The following is a 20,058-nucleotide window of genomic DNA, read 5'->3' as shown; positions in this document are numbered from 1 at the left end:
TATAATTGTCTTCTGGACTATGCAATCTAGAATAGTTACATCTATGTCCTACCTTGGAGTACTATGGATGGGAGACTTCCAGATCATGCGAACAAAGCGTTGTGATTATGCAGTATGTAGGCATTTTACGCATGTTAGTAAAGCGCGAAGGCAACATCTGCACGGCGATGCACTGAGTTAATCGAGTGATGCGTTTCAGTATGTGCTTCGGCAACCTTTTTTGTATGCGCACAAGAGCTTGGAAGTCTTGGCGCTACACAGCAGTATAGTTTCGCTGCACTTCTATCGATGCTATGGAAGTCCGCCTGTCCAGCACTAAATTGGTAGTGTTCTGCAATAATTGTACAATTTTTGTTTAAATTTATTAGAATGACATGATTTAATATCAATCGGTAGTTCATTATATGATTTAAGACCTTTATAATACAGATTACATTTGTCTGCTTCAGTTTTATAAGCCGGCAGATTAAAATCATTTTTATTACGAGTATTTACAGAGTGCACATCTTTTACATATTTTATATTAGTCCCCAAATACGCAGGCAAAGTTCCTTCCTTCATATCTCGCTACCACCATATAATCAAGACGCAATTTAAAGAATTCGCATTGTTTGCCATTTGTTTTTCAAACAAACAATAAAATATTGGTACATTAATGTTTAGTCAGCCGTAAAATTACTTTAAAGTCTTTTGCTTATGCATACAACAAAAGCAAAAATATGACAATTGAAATGTGGCGGTGAGAATCACAGCAGCGGTATAAAATTGTTACCACCTATCCATGCAATGACTGCTGCTTCTTGCTACTTTCAACTTTTGTCTACCCACAAATACCGCTATCAAGCAAAAAAAAAAGTTTTAAAATAATGCAAAAGGAAATTTTCATACATACACTTTTCCGGGCATTAATCCGCTTTGCTTGCCTGCTCGCTAACTAAATACAAGCCAGGAATGTATAAATTGGAAGTTAGTATGGATTTGTTATTTAATTGTTCTAGGGTAACGAAAATTTTGTCTTGCTAAAGTATTTTGTTAGATTTGAGCATGAAGTTGATGAAGTTGCTTTGTTTACTGTAGAATAGGAAAAAATAAAAAACTTTTTTATGGCAGAAATTTATTGATTTCCACTCAACAATCATTAATTTGGCATTGGATTTTGAAAATCTTAATAATTCTACTTTCTTTTTACAAACAGTTTGCACTTAAAATATTTACAAAGGCACAGTGGAAAGTTTCATCGAAAATTGTCCAGAAATTAAATTTCTGTGAAGCAGGTAGATCTAGAAACTATTTTAGTATTGCATCAAATATTAGCTAAAGTTTTAAAAAACATACATCATTTCATTTTATTTCATTTTGTTTCATTTTATCTTAATACATTTTATTTTATTTTACTTTGTTTTATTTTTGTTTATTTTATTTTGTTTTAATTTTTAATTTATTTTACTTATTTCCTTTTTTTCTTTGTTTGCACTTTATTCTTTCATATAAATCCAAGCAAAAAATTTTAAAAGATGTTACAATGAACAGAATCATAAAAGAAACAAATTTCAAGTTAAACCTGAAAATCTAGCCACGTGCTTTGTTTCGGTAAGCACTTTGTGTATCAGTAATAATAATTACGCATTTGTTAATGTTTGCCATTCTATCTCTGGCTCTTTATTTCTAACAAAATAGCAGTGTATACATCTCTACGTGCACTTGCATGTATAAAAACTGTGTATATGCTCCGACACTTTGTGATTTTATTCATATCAACTCTACCACGTTCCAAATTGTACTATAGCGCAGTGACTACACTTGCGCATACATTCACTAGTACCACATAACTGTATGTGAGAGTTTCGAAAACATAAGTGTATTCTGAAATGTTTCTACTCTATCGTCTTTAAATTTGATTCCACTGTACACAGCTGTAAAAGTTTTACTGCCATCATCTCTTCTGCCACACTCTCTTATTATTAAGCCCAATCAACATAATTTGTTGCTCATTTATCGGCAAACAATATCTCAATTGCTGCCATCCAATGTCACCTTGTCACGAGACAGTAATTTCCCGCACAATCTACTAAAGGGCATCCTATACCTACTTTCCTTGCACGCGCACTCCCCCCCACAAACGTACCAAAGCTGTCATAATGCTCAATAATGAAAAATGAAAATTTTATCATAAATTGACAAATACTTATTTAGTGGAGGGAGTCGAAGGAAGGAAGTGTGAACATCATCTTATTCGCTTGGTGCATTTTAAACGTTGGCACGGCCGTCTCGTATTTTGATTGTCATTGCTCTCTGCTTTATCAGTTGTCTCTGCTCTATTGTGATGGTATTGCTCTAGCTGCATCCCAGTAAACATATTCACTAACTGGTTAGAGCCATTTTTTGTAGATGTAGTAGCTGCGAAGAGAAGAAAGTTACAGAAGTAGACCACCAATCGGTTGATAAGCGCAATACACAGCTATCGCAACCCAATTGTCAACATCATTTACGCGAGCCGAATTCTGTAACCAATACATATACATCATACACATCTTTAGCAGGCGAGGCTCTGGTGAACACAAGTTCTTCACGGAATTAAGAGGTGGGGCGGGATTGTCCAGCTGGTTAAATCGTTCCCGAGATGGTCGGGCTAGTACCTTAATGGTGCTTGTTAGCGTTTTAGTCTTTATCGCTACGACGACAATCAATCGACTCGATAATTTTACAATAGGTACTGTCAACTGTTTTTTGTTTCTGCAGTGTATGGTGGCCTAGTGATAGTTCGGCCTAAGCTATGTGATCTCTCTGTTTTAGTTATTGTCTGCTGGGATAGTCACTGTATATCCTTATTAGACAATAATAAAAGTTTATGCAAGTGTTTCGAAATTAATTAAAAAAAATAAACTTTCAATTGCCAGATGTGTGTATAAGAGGATTTGGCAAAACGATATGACGCCTGGCGTTTGATGATTAGTCCAAAACAGTAAATTGCAATTGGAAATTTTTAAACAAGCATGCACGTTATTAAAAAATAAATATTTATTGCTTTATTTTTTATCAAATTAATTAAGTCATTTAGATATATACTCATTTGAGTCTAATTAAAAAAATCAATTATGTGTTGCTCACAAGCAGAGTAGCAACTTTAAAAGAGGCTATTGTTTACATTTATGCGCAGAATGTTGTCATTGTTTAATGTATTGTTTAATGTATTATTTAAAATATTTTTCGAGTGTTAAAAAGCACGCGTGCATACGTCTTGCCTAGTTGCTCGTTAACCAACGACATAAAACAATGTACACGATTTTTAATTTGAGTATGGCTTTCACGGAGAGCTTTTCATGGCAGAAATACACTCGGAGCGCTTGCCAAACACTGCCGAGGGGCGACCCCGCTCAGAAAATTTTTCTTCCAATTGAAAAACCTTATATTTAAAATTTTGATGTTGCTTTCCCCGGGGTGTGAACCCAGGGCATACGGTGTGGTAGGCGGAGCACGCTACAATCACACCACGGTGGCCGCAATGATTGTCATTACAAAATATTATTTAAAAATTTCTTAATTAAATTTTGTATCCTAAATATTAAAAAAATTAAATTGTTTTATGTAGGTTCCTGGGCGCTCATCTCAGATCGGTAGTTAAAATGAACGAAATCGCACAACAACCACGCCCACTTTTTCGATATCTAAAATTTCGAAAAACCGAAAAAGTGAGATAATTCATTACCAAAGACGGATAAAGCGATGAAACTTGGTAGGTGCGTTGACCTTATGACGCAAAATAGAAAATTAGTAAAATTTTGGACAATGGGCGTGGCACCGCCCACTTTTAAAAGAAGGTAATTTAAAGGTTTTGCAAGCTGTAATTTGGCAGTCGTTGAAGATATCATGATGAAATTTGGCAGGCACGTTACTGCTATTACGATATGTGTGCTAAAGAAAAATTAGCAAAATCGGATGACGAACACGCCCAATTTAAAAAAAAATGTTTTTAAGTCAAATTTTAACAAAAAATTTAATATCTTTACAGTATATAAGTAAATTATGTCAACATTCAATTCCAGTAATGATATGATGCAACAAAATGCAAAAATAAAAGAAATAAAAGAAATTTTCAAAATGGGCGTGGCTCCGCCCTTTTTCATTTAATTCGTCTAGAATACTTTTAATGCCATAAGTCGAACAAAAATTTACCAATCCTTGTGAAAGTTGGTAGGGACATAGATTCTATGACGATAACTTTTTTCTGTGAAAATGGGCGAAATCGGTTGAAGCCACGCCCAGTTTTTATACACAGTCGACCTTCTGTCCTTCCGCTCGGCCGTTAACACGATAACTTGAGCAAAAATCGATATATCTTTACTAAACTTAGTTCACGTACTTATCTGAACTCACTTTACCTTGGTATAAAAAATGGCCGAAATCCGACTATGACTACGCCCACTTTTCCGATATCGAAAATTACGAAAAATGAGAAAAAAATCCACAATTCTATACCAAATATGAAAAAAAGATGAAACATGGTAATTGGATTCGTTTGTTGACGCAAAATATAAATTTAGAAAAAACTTGGTGAAATGGGTGTGACACCTACCATATTAAGTAGAAGAAAATGAAAAAGTTCTGCAGGGCGAAATCAAAAGCCCTTGGAATCTTGGCCGGAATACTGTTCGTGGTATTACATATATAAATAAATTAGCGGTACCCGACAGATGATGTTCTGGGTCACCCTGGTCCACATTTTCATCGATAACTCGAAAACGCCTTCACATATACAACTAAGGGCCACTCCCTTTTAAACCCCTCATTAATACCTTTAATTTGATACCCACATAGTACAAACACATTATAGAGTCACCCCTGGTCCACATTTATGGCGATATCTCGAAAAGGCGTCCATCTATAGAACTATGGCCCACTCTCTTTTAAAATATTCTTTAATACCTTCCATTCGAAACACATGTCATACAAACACATTCTTGGGTTACCCTAGGTTCATTTTGCTAAATGGTGATTCTCCCTTATTTTGTCTCCAAAGCTCTCAGCTGAGTATGTAATGTTCGGTTACACCCGAACTTAGCCTTCCTTGCTTGTTTTTTTTCTCTATCTGCCAAAATTGAAATAAACTAAATAAATACATTCAAGGCAAATTCAGTACCAGGTGTTTTTATCACATCAACGCCTTGTTACAACAATATGTCAGTTAATCGAGTTCAAGGCAAGTTTTCTCTAATTTCTTAATTTGCTGCCATTGGTTTTAAAATCAACAGCGCATTCTGGCAAATTGTTTAAAACCAGTATAGCTTTTAAAAAGTTCGATTATTTTCCTCTACTAAAGTCTTCGTATACCACCGTTCTCGCAATCGTTTATATTTGGCGTGCTTTGCACACAGAGTATATTAACTTTGATTGGATAACAGTTGGTTGTACACGTATAAAGGAATCGCGATAGATATAGACTTCCATGTATCAAAATCATCAGTATCAAAAAAAATTTGATTGAGCCATGTTCGTCCGTTCGTCCGTTAACACGATAGCTTGAGTAAATATTGAGATATCTTCACCAAATTTTGTGCACGAGCTTATCTAGACCCAGAACAGATTGGTATTAAAAATTAGCGAAATCGGATGATAACCACGCCCACTTTTTATATATATAACATTTTGGAAAACACTAAAAACATGATTAGAATGTTGAAATTTGACATGTGGACTGATATTGATCCTCTTGATAAAAATTTTGCAAAATTTTTTAAAATTGGCGTGGCACCGCCCACTTGTGATAAAATCGATTTTACAAATATTATTAATCATAAATCAAAAATCGTTAAGCCTATCGTAAAAAAATTCGGCAGAGAGGTTGCCTTTACCATAAGGAATGTTTTGAAGAAAAGTTAACGAAATCGGCTAAGGACCACGCCCAGTTTTATATAAAACATTTTTAAAAGGGTCGGGGACGAATAAAATAAACTATATCTTTGGAAAAAAAGAGCTTTATATCAATGATATTTCATTTCCCAAGAGGATTTATAACAATAAATAGGAAAAACTTCAAATTTAAAAAAATGGGCGTGGCACCGCCCCTTCGGAGCCATAGCTCGAAGAAAAATTAACGGTTCGTAATAAAATTATTGAATAAATTTTCGAAAAAGAGCTTTGTATCAATAGAGTTTTACTTTCCAAATTGAATTATAAAATTAAATTTGATAACATAAATATTTTTGAAAATGGGTGTGGAACCGCCCCTTTTATGATTAAGCAGTTTCCAATAGTAAAAATATTATCTAAGTCCTAATATGAGTCGTTGTAAAAATGGTTTTGCAGCTGCTGGCTGCGTTAGTTAATAAATAATCTTGCGTTAGTTCAAATTCTGAGCTGAAATTTTTAGTTAGGAGATCAAAAATTCAGCATATCTTAAATTTTCAAATGTGAAATTTCGAACAGATAACCTTAAACCTAAAAATAAGAGCGCGTATCGTGTCATACGATTACGTATCGAAAACCAATTTCACTCAAACGATAAATATAATTCTGTCAAACTATTTGTAAAAATGATACAACAATATGAATCTAGTAAGTACTCGTAGCCATTATTTCACGTATTACCTCAATCCCGATCACCCGTTCAGTGCTATTGCGATTTAAAAAATTTAATTCGATCACAGATCGTATAACACGATATTGTCCAAGGATTTACTAGGCCTTCGAAATTCCCGTACAACTCACTAAGTTTTCAACTCAACCTTTTGGTTAAGATACTTGGCTTGGATATCATATGTGGTTGCAGGCTCTGGATCAGGGACTGGTATCAGTCTTAGACCGGCCATAGTGACGAATTGTCACACGTGATTAGTTATCACGTCCTGCACGAGGTGCCCTTGCTTCTACTGATAATGGCGGATCGAGAGAGGACAACTCGATAAAACCCGCACCCCTGAGTCATTGTGCCGAGCTCAGGGGAGGAAAGACCCTATTAAGGGTCAAGATCGGTACACAACGGTGACGAACTGGATTGTTAGGGATTTTGATTTTGACTCTGTTTTGGACTTGATGACTTTGGGCTGGTAGGTGCGGTATTCTGCCACCTCAGTAGGTCGGGGTGATACCTTACCGAAATGGCTGGTAGGCTAATGCTGCACCTGCCCACGTTCCGTTAAAACCGTGGCGGGCTTCAAGGTACGTTCCGGCTCCGTCGCCGTTAAGTTGGTGGTGTACGTGCGGTTGAAAAATTTCCCGCTTTGCGTCTGAACGCATTACCCATAAGGTACTGCGTCAACCCTCGCGTGGCCTCCCTGCGTAGCATAGATAACCACGAGACCGTTGAAGGGCAACTACACAATCGGCTGCGGATAGCGGCCTTGAGGGGGGACTTTTTAGAATGGACAAGACTAACACGAATCCGCCAAGTGTGGGGTGCGGAAGAAGAGCGGGTTTGATGGAAATCCGTCAAATCAATCTTCAGCACTCTAAGGCGGCTTCAGCGAATTGGTTGCTCTGCCTTGAAAAAGGCGGAGTGGATATAGTCCTTGTCCAGGAGCAGTGGCTGAGTCGTAACGGCAGAAAGATTTCTGGATTAAGGACTGGAAAACTCAACACCTTGGTGCATGGGGAGGCAGGTAGGCCTAGATCCTGTGTGTAAGTTAAAAAAGAGATTAAAGCTTTTATTCTCTCTACTTTCAGCAATGCTGACGTAACCACGGTCTGCCTCGAGCGAGGCAATAAGGAAATGTGAGTGGTCTCAGCGTAATATGCCCCATGGGGACGTAGCGGGACCACCTCCTGCGATACTGGGCGAAATCACCGCTGAAGCAAGGCGGAGAGGTGTTGGCGTGATCATCGGTGCCGATGCTAATGCCCATCATAGCATCTGGGGAAGCTTGGATACCAACACTAGAGGTGAGTCTTTATTTACTTTTATTGTAGATGAGGGGCTTTGTATATGTAATAGGGGGAATGACCCTACTTTTATTACTGCGGTAAGGGAGGAGGTCCTGGACCTAACCCTGGTTAGTAGAGAGCTGGAAGGTCGGATATCTGGCTGGAGGGTTCTCAACGAGCACTCCTTCTCTGACCACCGATATACTCAGTTCTCGCTGAACGAAGAACGTCCCGGTAAAGTATCTTTTAGGTACCCTAAAAGTACTAACTGGGACTTGTATTGTAGGAAGCTGGGAGAGCTGTTGCCTGCGGCGCGTACCGTTAGTTCGGACCTGCCCGAATCTGAGATAGACGTTTTGGTGGAAAACTTCACCTCGGCAAGCAAGAGCGCCTTTCAACTGTCTTGTCCATTGAAAACTTACAGGGGAAGGGCAGGCCGCCCTGTTGGTCGGATTCTCTTGACGACCTAAGAGCGTCCAGTCGGCGGCTCTTCAACAGAGCCAGGAGGAGTAAACTACCCTCGGACTGGGAGCTCTATAAGGTGAGTCTTGGGATTTATAAATATGAAATAAGGTAGCCAAGCGAGATTCATGGCGAAGCTTCTGTGAAAACGTAGAAGGCTGCAATGAATCGGCGAGGTTTAGAAAAATACTCTCTGGGAATCCCGTTACTCTGGGGTATCTGAGAGATGATGGTGGGGACTGGTCGATGAGTAGCGAAGAGTCCCTAAACCTTTTACTGGATAATCATTTTCCCGATGTCCCAATTGCGCAGGGATCTTCGCCTGCATGGTCGGCGGGCATTGGCCATGCAGAAGTGCCTGCCATTCCAATACGGGAGTCAAATAACCTGGGCTATAGGGTCGTTCAAGCCCTATAAGTCTCTGGGCCCGGATGGGATCATTCCTGCGCAACTCCAAAAGTCTTTGGGGACTTCCTGCCGCTGGTTGGCCATCATCTACACTAACTGCCTCAGGCTTAGCTAGCTATATCCCGAAGTCTTGGCACACGGTTAGGGTTATTTTCATTCCGAAGGCCGGCAGAAGCTCTCATGTATCACCTAAGGATTTCAGGCCAATCAGTCTCTCGTCGTTTCTTCTTAAGACGTTTGAGCGGTTGATTGACCTGTACCTACGGGAAAGGATACCTCGGGGGTTACTGTCGGCTTCACAGCATGCGTACTGCAAGGGCAGATCGACGGAAACGGCTCTCTATTCGATTGTAAAGCAAATAGAGGGGTCCCTAGAACACAAAGAGTATGCTCTGGGTGCCTTTCTAGACATCGAGGGGGCTTTTAACAATGCCTTACCGGGGGCAACCGAAAGAACTCTGGTGGGTTTAGGAGTCGAGTCGGCTATGGTTGAGTTTATTAACAAACTTCTATGCGGCAGAATTATCGCAGCGGAGTGGGGAGGGGCCATAATTAAGAGGAAGGTGTGCAGGGGCACGCCACAGGGGGGTGTCCTATCTCCTCTGCTCTGGGTTGTGGTAGTCAACGAGCTTCTTGTGGAGCTGGAGACCAATGGTTGTCGGGTGGTTGCCTATGCAGATGACCTCGCTATCCTAGTCAGAGACAAATTTCTGGGCACCCTGCGCGATGTGCTGCAGGGTTACTTGGATACTGTGGCTAGGTGGGCTGAACCATGTGGATTGGCGGTGAGCGCGGGAAAAACGGAATTGGTTCTTTTTACAAGGAGATATAAGATACCCGATTTCAGAACTCCCTCGATTGGGGGGGGGGGGGGGGGGGGGTACCGTTGGTACTTTTTGATAGGGTTAAATATTTGGGGATTGTTTTGGACAAGAAACTGTCCTGGAGACCCAATGTGGAAGATCGGGCCAGGAAGGCCGCCGTTGCCTTGTACTGCTGCAGTGGGGCTATAGGAAAGAGATGGGGACTCTCGCCAGGAGTAGTACACTGGCTTTATGAGATGGTGGTCAAACCGATTCTGCTATATGAGGTGCTGGTCTGGTGGAAAGCACTGGACACGGCGAGCACCTCCAAAATGTTAGTGTCAGTGCAACGGACGGCGCTGATTGGTATCAGTGGCGCTCTGAGAACAACACCTACCTTGGCACTGAATGTCATGCTGAACATACATCCAGTAGATATTGCAGGAAAGACAGCCGCGGCCCGATCGTTGGTCAGGCTTCGTGATATGGGTTATGGGCTTTCTGACTTCGGACAATCTAGCCTTTTTACTAATTTCGACTTTATCCCGGACAGGACGGACTATTGTATGCCGATGACCGCTCCCTATGCAACCTTCACCCCAGTCGTTCCCCAGAGGGAGGAGTGGGGAAGAGGAATTATCTGGGGCATGGGACCGGTTAACTTGTTCACGGATGGGTCGAAGTTGGACGGAAAGGTTGGCGGGGGGGGGGGGGGGTCTTTTGTCAAGAGCTAAATGTAAGCCGCAAGTTTAAGTTGGCTTATCAATGCAGTGTATTTCAAGCGGAAGTTGCTGCGATTAAGGATGCGGTGGATGGAATGCTATCCAGTGCAACTACGGTTAGGGAATTTAACATATACTATGATAGCCAAGCGGCTATGAAGGTCTTAAGCTCAACTACAGTGCGATCGAGGTGGTCTGGGAGTGCCTGACCTCGCTTGCGATTGCACCGAATTATTTTACAATTAAGATTATCTGGGCCCCGGGCCATAGTGATATCCCGGGTAACTGTCAAGCGGATCTCTTAGCCCGCATCGGTACAACTGAACCGGATGAAGATGGCTGTAGGGATTACGAGATTCCGCTGGCCACCTGTGGATTGCTCCTCCATAGCTGGGCCTCGAGTCAGCTCAGCAAACGTTCGGTGGACAACACGTCTTGCGGGGTAGCAAGATCTTTCTGGCCGAAAGTGGATGGAGGACTGCTGAAATAATTGGTTTCACTAAGGCTCACCTATCAATGGTCATTGGGGTTTTGACAAAGCACTGCCCGATGGGTATCCATGCGGTACGTCTCAATATACTGGATAATTATGAATTTGACAAACTATTTGTAAAAATTGAAAAAAAAACATTGATTTAATGAGTACGTTTGGTCCCTAAAAAACATATGTCATTCAAAGCATTCACCTTTTTAGAGCTATTGTGATTTAAAAAAAAAATGGGTTTCGATCATGGATCGTGTAACAAGATACAGGCCCAGGAACAGTATCGTTTTATACGACCATGGATTGACATTCGTTTCACTCAATCGATTAATTTGAAGCATTCAACTTTTGTTACACGAATAACATTCAATTGTGATTCCAATAAGTACGCTTGGTATCTAGTTCCCTTATATGGATAATCCGATTCCCTCTTTCCGAGCCGTTGGGATTTAAGAAGTTGTTCTCGATAGCATACCGTTTTTATTTAGAGAACGTTTCGCGCTTGATTTCAAGTGTGCCCAAGCATATGTTGACCAATTTTAAAAGCGTTTTCGAAAAAAAATTCGATAACACCAGATTTCTTAAACATATTCATGAATATTTCCAATTTAACTGTAACATATTTTAACAAACTTTTCGAGCATACAGTTTTAAAGTCTCGTTAATTTAGTCACTAAAGTACAAACTTAGATCTCCCGAAATTCGCCTTGATTTAAAATTTTTTTTTTCTAAAGTATTAGATTTTAATGCATAAACATTTTGCATAATTTATTGAATTATGAGATGAAAACTTTTTGTAAATTGTTTAGTATGTAGTTTTGTAGCCAAACCAATTTTAATCTAATACCGATTTCACACAGAAACTTAATGGAATAGAAATTTCGTTTAATGAAATAATTAATTTTTGCTTTTCACACAGAGCTTTTGCTTCATTAACGAAAATCTGTCAGTAGCCCCAAAAGAATATTATGCTTTTTACAAAAAATAGTTAAAAGGATAGTAGCCCTTTACTCTTTAGCTTTAAATACAGTTTCCTCCAAAAGCAGTGCCGCTTCATTACGACCGCTTAAGAGCGGCCGGTATACTCACCCTTTAGCCGCCCCGCTTTTTTGGAAACTACGAACACTTACGGTAGACGACTTTTCATTATTGAATGTTTTTTTAGTTGTGGTGACGGTTGAGTCATGGTATGGGGTTGTATGGTATCTGATGGGTTCGGAGAACTCGTATTTATAGAAAATACAATGGATAAGAATGCCTACTTGAATATACTAAAAGAAAATTTGGCAAAGAGCGCGCGATAGCTAGGTATAGAATCCGATTATCACTTTCAGCACGACAGCGACCCCAAGCATATTGCCGAAATTGTTCGTTTGTTGATTTTATATAACACTCCCCACACCTTAAAAACAACCCCACAATCACCGGACTTAAATCCCATACATCTATGGGATCATCTTGACAGAAAGATCTGAGAACGCCATATAACACCAAAAAAATTACTAAAGGAATTTATAAAGGAAGAATGACGCAAAACCGGTCCTGATGTTGGACAAAAATTGGTAGACTCCATGCCTAATCGGCTTCAAGAAGTCGTAAAGTCCAAAGGAAGACAAACCAAATATTAGAAACTAATATATTTAATTATTTTTATTAAATATTCAAGGTGACGAACACTTTTGTCCACTTAGCTTAGTACCTATTTTACTTTAATCGTTGTTATTTAAAACATTGAAGCGTTGGTTAAAAGCTTTTCAGTACTATAACAAAGCTAAATAAGCTAAAGCATTGCAATAACTAATAGGATTTGAATTAAAAATATGTCAATAAATTTATGGGCGTGGCATATCATTAAAGAGCACATACGTTAAGTGATGAACACTTTTGTCCATATGTGTAGGCACTTTGACACTGCAACATTTTTGACAATGTACTCTACCGTTATGTAACGGCCGCTTTATAGCGGCACCGCTTTCGAGGAAACCAAGTCATAACTCATAGATGTGCCTATTTTTAAAAAGCTGTATTATCTTGCGCTGTAAATATAAAAATTTAATTTTTCAGATAACTTTATTGCAAATAATTTATTTTTGCTTGTCATCTGCTTCATTGACAATATAGTCCGAACACCAAGCTAAACCGACTAGATTTTCACTCCATTAGGATTCGATAAGGCAATAAATAATGAGATAACAAAGAATTTGATTTTTGTATGGAAGATTGAGTTCAATAAGGGCTTTAATGTAAAATCCTCACTAATCTTTCATTTAGCCTCTATCTGAAATTGGCATAACAAAGTACAATATATGTATAACGTAAAAGTAAGTATTTGATGAAATTTGAAGCTTTTACAAAAGGGGGCAGAAATAACAGTTTATATGGGGTATATAATATATGTATATACCACCGATCTCTATGATTGATATAGACTTCCATATATCAAAATCAACAGTGTCGAAAAAAAATTTGATTGAGCCATGTCCGCTCGTCTGTCCGTTAACACGATAACTTGCGTAAATATTAAGATATTTTCACCAAATTTGGTACACGAGCTTATCTGGACCCAGAATAGATTGGTATTGAAAATGAGCGAAATCTGATGATAACCACGCCCACTTTTTATATATATAACATTTTGGAAAACACAAAAAACCTGATTATTTAGTAAATAATACACCTAGAATGTTGAAATTTGACGTGTGGACTGATACGGAGACTCTTGATAAAAATTTGAAAACATTTTTTTAAATGGGCATGGCACCGCCCACTTGTGATAAAATCAATTTTACAAATATTATTAATCATAAATCAAAAAACGTTAAACCTATCCTAACAAAATTCGGCAGAGAGGTTGCCTTTACTATAAGGAATGCTTTGAAGAAAAATTAACGAAATCGGTTAAGGACCACGCCCACTTTTATATAAAAGATTTTTAAAAGGGTCGTGGACGAATAAAATAAGCTATATCTTTGCAACAAAGAGCTTTATATCAATGTTATTTCATTTCCCAAGTGGATTTATAACAATAGATAGGAAAAACTTCGAATTTAAAAAAATTGGCGTGGCACCGCCCCTTTTATGACTAAGCAATTTTCTATGTTTCGGGAGCCATAACTCCAAGAAAAATTAACGGATCGTAATAACATTGGGTACACACATTTTCCCTATAGTAGAAAATATTTCTAGTAAAAATGGACGAGATCGGTTAAAGGCCACGGCAACTTAGATACAAAGAAGTTTAAAAGGGTCGTAGACTAGAATGATAAGCTATAACTTAGCAAAAAATAGTTTTGAATCAATGATATTTCACTTAACAAGTTTTATTGTAACAGGAAATGGGGAGACATTTTTTTTAAACGGGCGGTGCCACGTGTTATGTATAAAAGTAATTTATCTGAAATGAAATGTGCAATTGAAGCTCACGCTGAGTATATAATGTTCCGTTACACCCGAACTTAGACACCTTTACTTGTTCCAGATAACAATATATGTGACCCGTCCTAAGAAAAGGTGGCTTATGACTAAAAAAAATAATGCAAAAGGAAAACTACTAAGAAACTGAAGAAATGCATTGCAGGGTGGGATACATGCTATAGTGGTCCGATCCGGCTGGTTCCGACAAATGTCTAATCGGACACCTAAATATACCCGCTGACCAAATTTTATCAAGATATCTCAAAAATTGAGGGACTAGTTTGCATACAAACAGACAGACGGACAGAGGAACATGGCTAAATCAACTCAGATCTTCATCCTCATGATCATTTCGGTATACTTATAGGTGGGTCTATCTATTTTCCTTTAAGGAATTACAATTTTGAAATTCGTGACGAAGTTAATACACCATTTCATTTTCATGAAAGGTATAACAGGTTCGAAATTTTCGTAAATTGTTTTCGAATTTTTTACAATCGACTACTTGTATAGCAACTTTTGCATTTATTCAGAATATAGTTACTACCTGGTATTCGATTTCAACATAGCATGCAATTGACTAACTGTTATTATAAAGATTTTCATTATAAAATATTATTTAAAAATTTCTTAATTAAATTTTTTATCCTAAATATTAAAAAAAATAAATTGTCATAATCGATTATTTTACTTAACAATTTTTAATCGACTAATCGAAAGGCGAATAGGAATAGCCTGGTCTGATTAAACAATGTTGTTTTCGTTGAAATGTTTAGCTTTTTCAGCACTAACTCATTAACTTTTTAACAAAAAACAAAAAAAAATAAATAAACATGTGTGCACAAAAAGAAAGAAAATAAGTAGATGACAACATACTGCGCAATTTGATATTAAGTATTTATTTGAATTTATTATACAATTGAATGTTTAATTTTATCGGGTACTACGTGTAGTTTTACCTAGAGCTAGAAATTGTGTTTGTTTTTTCTTTATCTGCCAAATTTGAAATAAACTCAATAAATACATTCCATGGCAAATTCAGTACCAGGTGTTTTTATCACATCAGTTGATTGCTTCTTCTTGATAATTTCCAAACAACGCCTTGGTACAACAATATCTCAGTTAATTGAATTCAAGGCAAGTTTTCCCTAATTTGTTAATTTGCTGCCATTGTTTTTAAAATCAACAGCGCATTCTGGCAAATTGTTTCAAACCAGTATAGCTTTTCAAAATATCGATTATTTTCCTCTACTAAAGTCTTCGAACACCACCGTTCTCGCAATCGCTTATATTTGACGGCAATATTTTTAAATCTAATTATTGCATGTACTAATAATTTGTTAGCAAAAAGTCAAGCTGAAATTTGAGCATTTTTTTCACAGATACCACGCTTATAACCTTGGATAATGTCATAGTTTTTGGAGAATCCAACGAAATATTTTTGGTCCGACAAAATACTGAAAATATGAAGAAACCTGAAAAAAGTTTCTAATAATAAAAATCTTATATAAGTCGTAATACAAGTCGTTGTAAAAGGGGTTTTGCAGCTGCTGGCCGCGTTAGTTAGTAAATAATCTTGCGGTAGTTCAAATTCTGAGCTGAAATTTCTAGTTCTTAAATTTTCAAATTTGAAATTTCGAACGGATAACCTTAAACCTAAAAATAAGAGCCCGTATCGCCTGAAGGTTTAATGTGGCCACATAAATCGTTCCCGAGATGGTCGGGCTAGCACCTTAATGGTGCTATGGTACCGGAGCGTACCGGATTTGTATCCGGCAAAGGACCATCACATCGATAACACTCCCCAAAGCCTTCGGGGAGCAACCTTATCGCTACAACAACAACAACAACAGCCCGTATCGTGTCATACGATTACGTATCGAAAACCAATTTCACTCAAACGATAAATATAATTCTGTCAAACTATTTGTAAAAATGATACAACAATATGAATCTAGTAAGTACTCGTAGCCACTATTTCACAAATTACCTCAATCCCAATCACCCGCTCAGTGCTATTGCGATTTAAAAAATTGAATTCGATCGCGGATCGTATAACACGATATTGGCCAAGGATTTACTAGGCCTTCGAAATTCCCGTACAACTCACTAAGTTTTCAACTCAACCTCAGTATTATACAATTAAAAAACGACTCAATATTGGTAATATTAGTCTCATATGGTGTTATACGATCAGGAATGAAAAACGAATTTCACTCAAATGATAATTATGAATTTGTTAAACTATTTGTTAAAATTGTAAAAAAAAAAACATTGATTTAATGAGTACGTTTGGTCCCTAAAAAACATATGTCATTCAAAGCATTCACCTTTTTAGAGCTATTGTGATTTAAAAAAAAATGGGGTTCGATCACGGATCGTGTAATAAGATACAGGCCCACGAACAGTATCGTTTTATACGATCATGGATTGACATTCGTTTCACTCAATCGATTAATATGAAGCATTCAACTTTTGTTATACGAATAACACTCAATTGTGGTTCTAATAAGTACGCTTGGTATCTAGTTCCCTTACATGGTTAATCCGATTCACTAATTCCGAGAAGGCGCAGAATTCTTACAGAGCATGATATATTATGAAAATTTAAGAACAAAACAATCTTAAAACATGTTTTAAGTTATTCTTATTTAGCAAACGTTTCGCGCTTGATTTCAGATGTGCGCAAGCATATCGTCGCCCACTAACTAGAAGCATGAATGTGCAATTTTTTCGATTTTGTGTTATAGACCTCGTTATATTACCTTTTAGATTCTCTAGGTTCTACTTAAATCTAGAGCTTCCTACGCACATGCAAACCCCAATAATTTGCAGTGCCATTTTCATGAATGTGCAATTCAGTCACACAAAGTTGAGCCAGAAAAATGAATGTAGCACATTCATGTTTCTGGGTGGCAACAAGGTAATGATTTTCCTGTTTATATGACACATTCGTTGATATGGCTAAACAATTTTTGAAAAAGAACAGCACACATTCGTATGTTCGTATTCGTATGTTGGGCACCAACTCGTAACTCACCAAAACTTTTCGAGGTTCACACACAATTGTATAACGATTTTTTTTATTTATAATTATTTTACTCAGGGATCTATAAAACTACCCATGCGATATAAATGCTAGTTGAGATACACAAAAGATGAGCTGTATTAGGTATTCTTCATAAAACATTATACCGATGAAGATTTTTTATTAGCTGAATATGCGAAAAAAAGATAGTTGTTTAATTGAAGACAAACCGATTTATTCGAAGCCGTTGCCTCTTCTCGAATCGAATCTAAAATACTTGAAAAAATTCTGTGAAAAACTGGTTATATCAAAGAATATCATTCTTTTTATAAAAAACTTGAGGGCAACGCTTTACCAAAACCCAATATTTCAGAAGAATCTGATTCTGATGAAAATTAGAACTAGTTCTAAGTTTGCAATAATATCTTAAATAAAAACACATTAGTGTATATGAAATTGAATTGAATGTGTCATTTACATACATACTTTCGATAAGTCAAAGCCGCGGATGTTTTCCCAAGTACTGTGATGCTCCGAATCCCAATCCGCCAACATAATTGACCTAGCAGGTACTGGCTTGCCCTAACATTATTCAAAAATCAATCTGCAGTGATTTTTTTTACGTCTTTTGAGGTTAAGGCCATACTATGACCACTTGGGCAAATTTTTATAGCGTATCTGGATTCAGCGCATCAAAATGTATAGAAAACATGAGTCGCATTACCTGATCCGACTACTTTTAATTTTTTTGTATAGCTGTGTTAACAAAAAATTAGATCAGTTTTTAAAATTTTTGTTGTGCCAGAAAAATGAATATGCTAAATCTCGGAAAATAGAAGGGATGCGAGCAGAGCGTTTATCTCAGTTGAGAGAACATAGTGTGAATATAATATATAGATACACTTTTACATTAGAAACTAGTTCTTCTAATTTTGAGGGAGCAATAAACTTAGAAACTCGATTTCCCAACATTTTCATTTTGGCACATTCATACTTCTGGCAAGCGGGCGACGATATGTTAACCAATTTTAAAAACGGTTTCGAAAAAAATTCTATAACACGAGATTTCTTAAAAAATATTCATGAGTATTTCTAGTTTAACTCTTACATATTTTAAAAAATTTTAGAGCATACAGTTTTAAAGTCACGTTAATTTAGCCACACAAAGTATAACTTTAGATCTCCAGAAATTGGCCTTGATTTTTTAAATTGTTTTTCTAAAGTATTAGATTTTATTGCTTAAACATTTTGCATAATTTATTGAATTTATTTCGAAAACATTTTTGAAATTGGCTCATGAAATGTTCGTTATTGTAATTTTGTAAAATTTTCATTAACAGTTTTAAAAACTTCTTAATTTTTCGAATTTTTTGAAAAATGGTTTTGAAGTAGGTTTAAGAAGTTTTTGTATTCAATTCTATAAAATTTTTGTAAAATTTTATTTAGTTATTAGCTTCACGAACTTCGAAACCACCAACAACAAAAAGCGTAGCTTTGACACATGATAACATACAAATTTTGTATGTGCAAAGAATAAAATATGTAAAGGCAATTTGGATAGGTTGTACAACAACTAAGGCATGGTGTGGCTGAATGTGTTTGTAATAGTTCAACCGTCGCTGGAGTGCGGGTTTTGAACATATTTACAATGTATAATCGAAACAGCTGTCGCATTATCCGTACTGATGTCACTTAGTTTAAATTTTTCCCAAGTTATTAAATAAATACAGAAATTTAATATTTATACTCGAAATTTTCAAAATTTTTTGTTTATTTTATCGTCAAATCAATTTTAGTCTCACAAAATAAATCTTAAATTTCTCAAGTATCGGTTCTAAAAACATTACTACACAGTTAAAAATTGTGCATAAATCTCAAACTTTTTTGGTTTAAAATATAGATTACACTCGTTTTGGTAAAAATGGATGCGCGGAACTGGCTTTCAATATTTGATCATTGGATCTTAGAAGTTTACGTTCTCCGTTAAAAAAAAAATGTAAGACAAGGTTTCGAACCGGATAACAGTATTGTATTCTACCCACTGAACTATCTAATCTGTTTAACTTGCAGCATTTTTCACAAATGAAATCTTAAATTTTAAAATTTTTGGCAAGAAGATCAAACCCTCGATTAAGTTTTAAAACGAATATCTATTTTAGGGTTTATTGAACTTTCCGGTTTTGTTTCAAACCCAGAAGTGTCTATAAGATTCTATTTTTATATTTTTGAAACTTTTTCTGTTTTTGTTTTGTTTTTTAAATTCAGATTTTAGATCTAAATAAGTTAAAAATCTAAACCAAAAAAAATTAAAAATCGATGATTGTTTTAAAATTTAGGCTCAAATTTGTACGCGTGAAGAAAAAAAATTTTAAACTGGACTAATGCCACTTAAAGAAACAACATATCCATATCGACGTTGATCGAAAAACTACGCTTTTTCCAACAGTACTTTCGAAAATACCAATTTAAAATGAACATTAGAATAATCAAATCCACTTTAGAAAAAAAAAGTACTTTGAAAAAAGTTTAATTTGTTTTGAAAAACGTTTTGTTTGATTTGAACAAAGTTTCGTTTGCTATAAAACGTGCTTAAAATTTAAATTTCTTTAATTTTGGTTTTTTTCATATGCTCACCTTTCACTTTGATCATATGTTGCAGCTATACTGAATATGAATGTTTTATCTTTTCAAATTATTTGCAATAAGTTCGCAGACTGTCTTTTTTTCTTTAAGAGATTTTTAGAAAATTCTTTACTTTTTATCACAAGCTTAATTAAGTCTGTTTCTTATTGATATTATTATTACGCGTAAATTGTGTTTTACAATGGTGTTTAAGAGTTTTTTCTTTATAAGATAGTATCTCGCGATTTTGTTGTAAAT

At 36.5% G+C, this 20,058-nt stretch overlaps 1 protein-coding gene across 1 annotated transcript in view; it reads right to left on the bottom strand.

Moving 5' to 3' along the window:
- The window catches only part of LOC137250574 (calponin homology domain-containing protein DDB_G0272472), an 86,933-nt gene extending 67,083 nt beyond the window's left edge, over nucleotides 1-19,850 (bottom strand). Inside the window, exon 1 of the mRNA XM_067783653.1 lies at nucleotides 19,813-19,850. The gene's annotated coding sequence lies outside the window, so the exon portion shown is untranslated. The remainder of the gene's footprint in view (nucleotides 1-19,812) is intronic.
- Nucleotides 19,851-20,058: the final 208 nt, after the last annotated feature.

This window comes from Eurosta solidaginis, chromosome 1, assembly GCF_040869045.1.
Source record: "Eurosta solidaginis isolate ZX-2024a chromosome 1, ASM4086904v1, whole genome shotgun sequence".
NCBI lineage: Eukaryota > Metazoa > Arthropoda > Insecta > Diptera > Tephritidae > Eurosta > Eurosta solidaginis.
The sequence above is the reverse complement of the archived record's forward strand: the minus strand, read 5'-3'. Positions and strand labels throughout refer to the sequence as shown.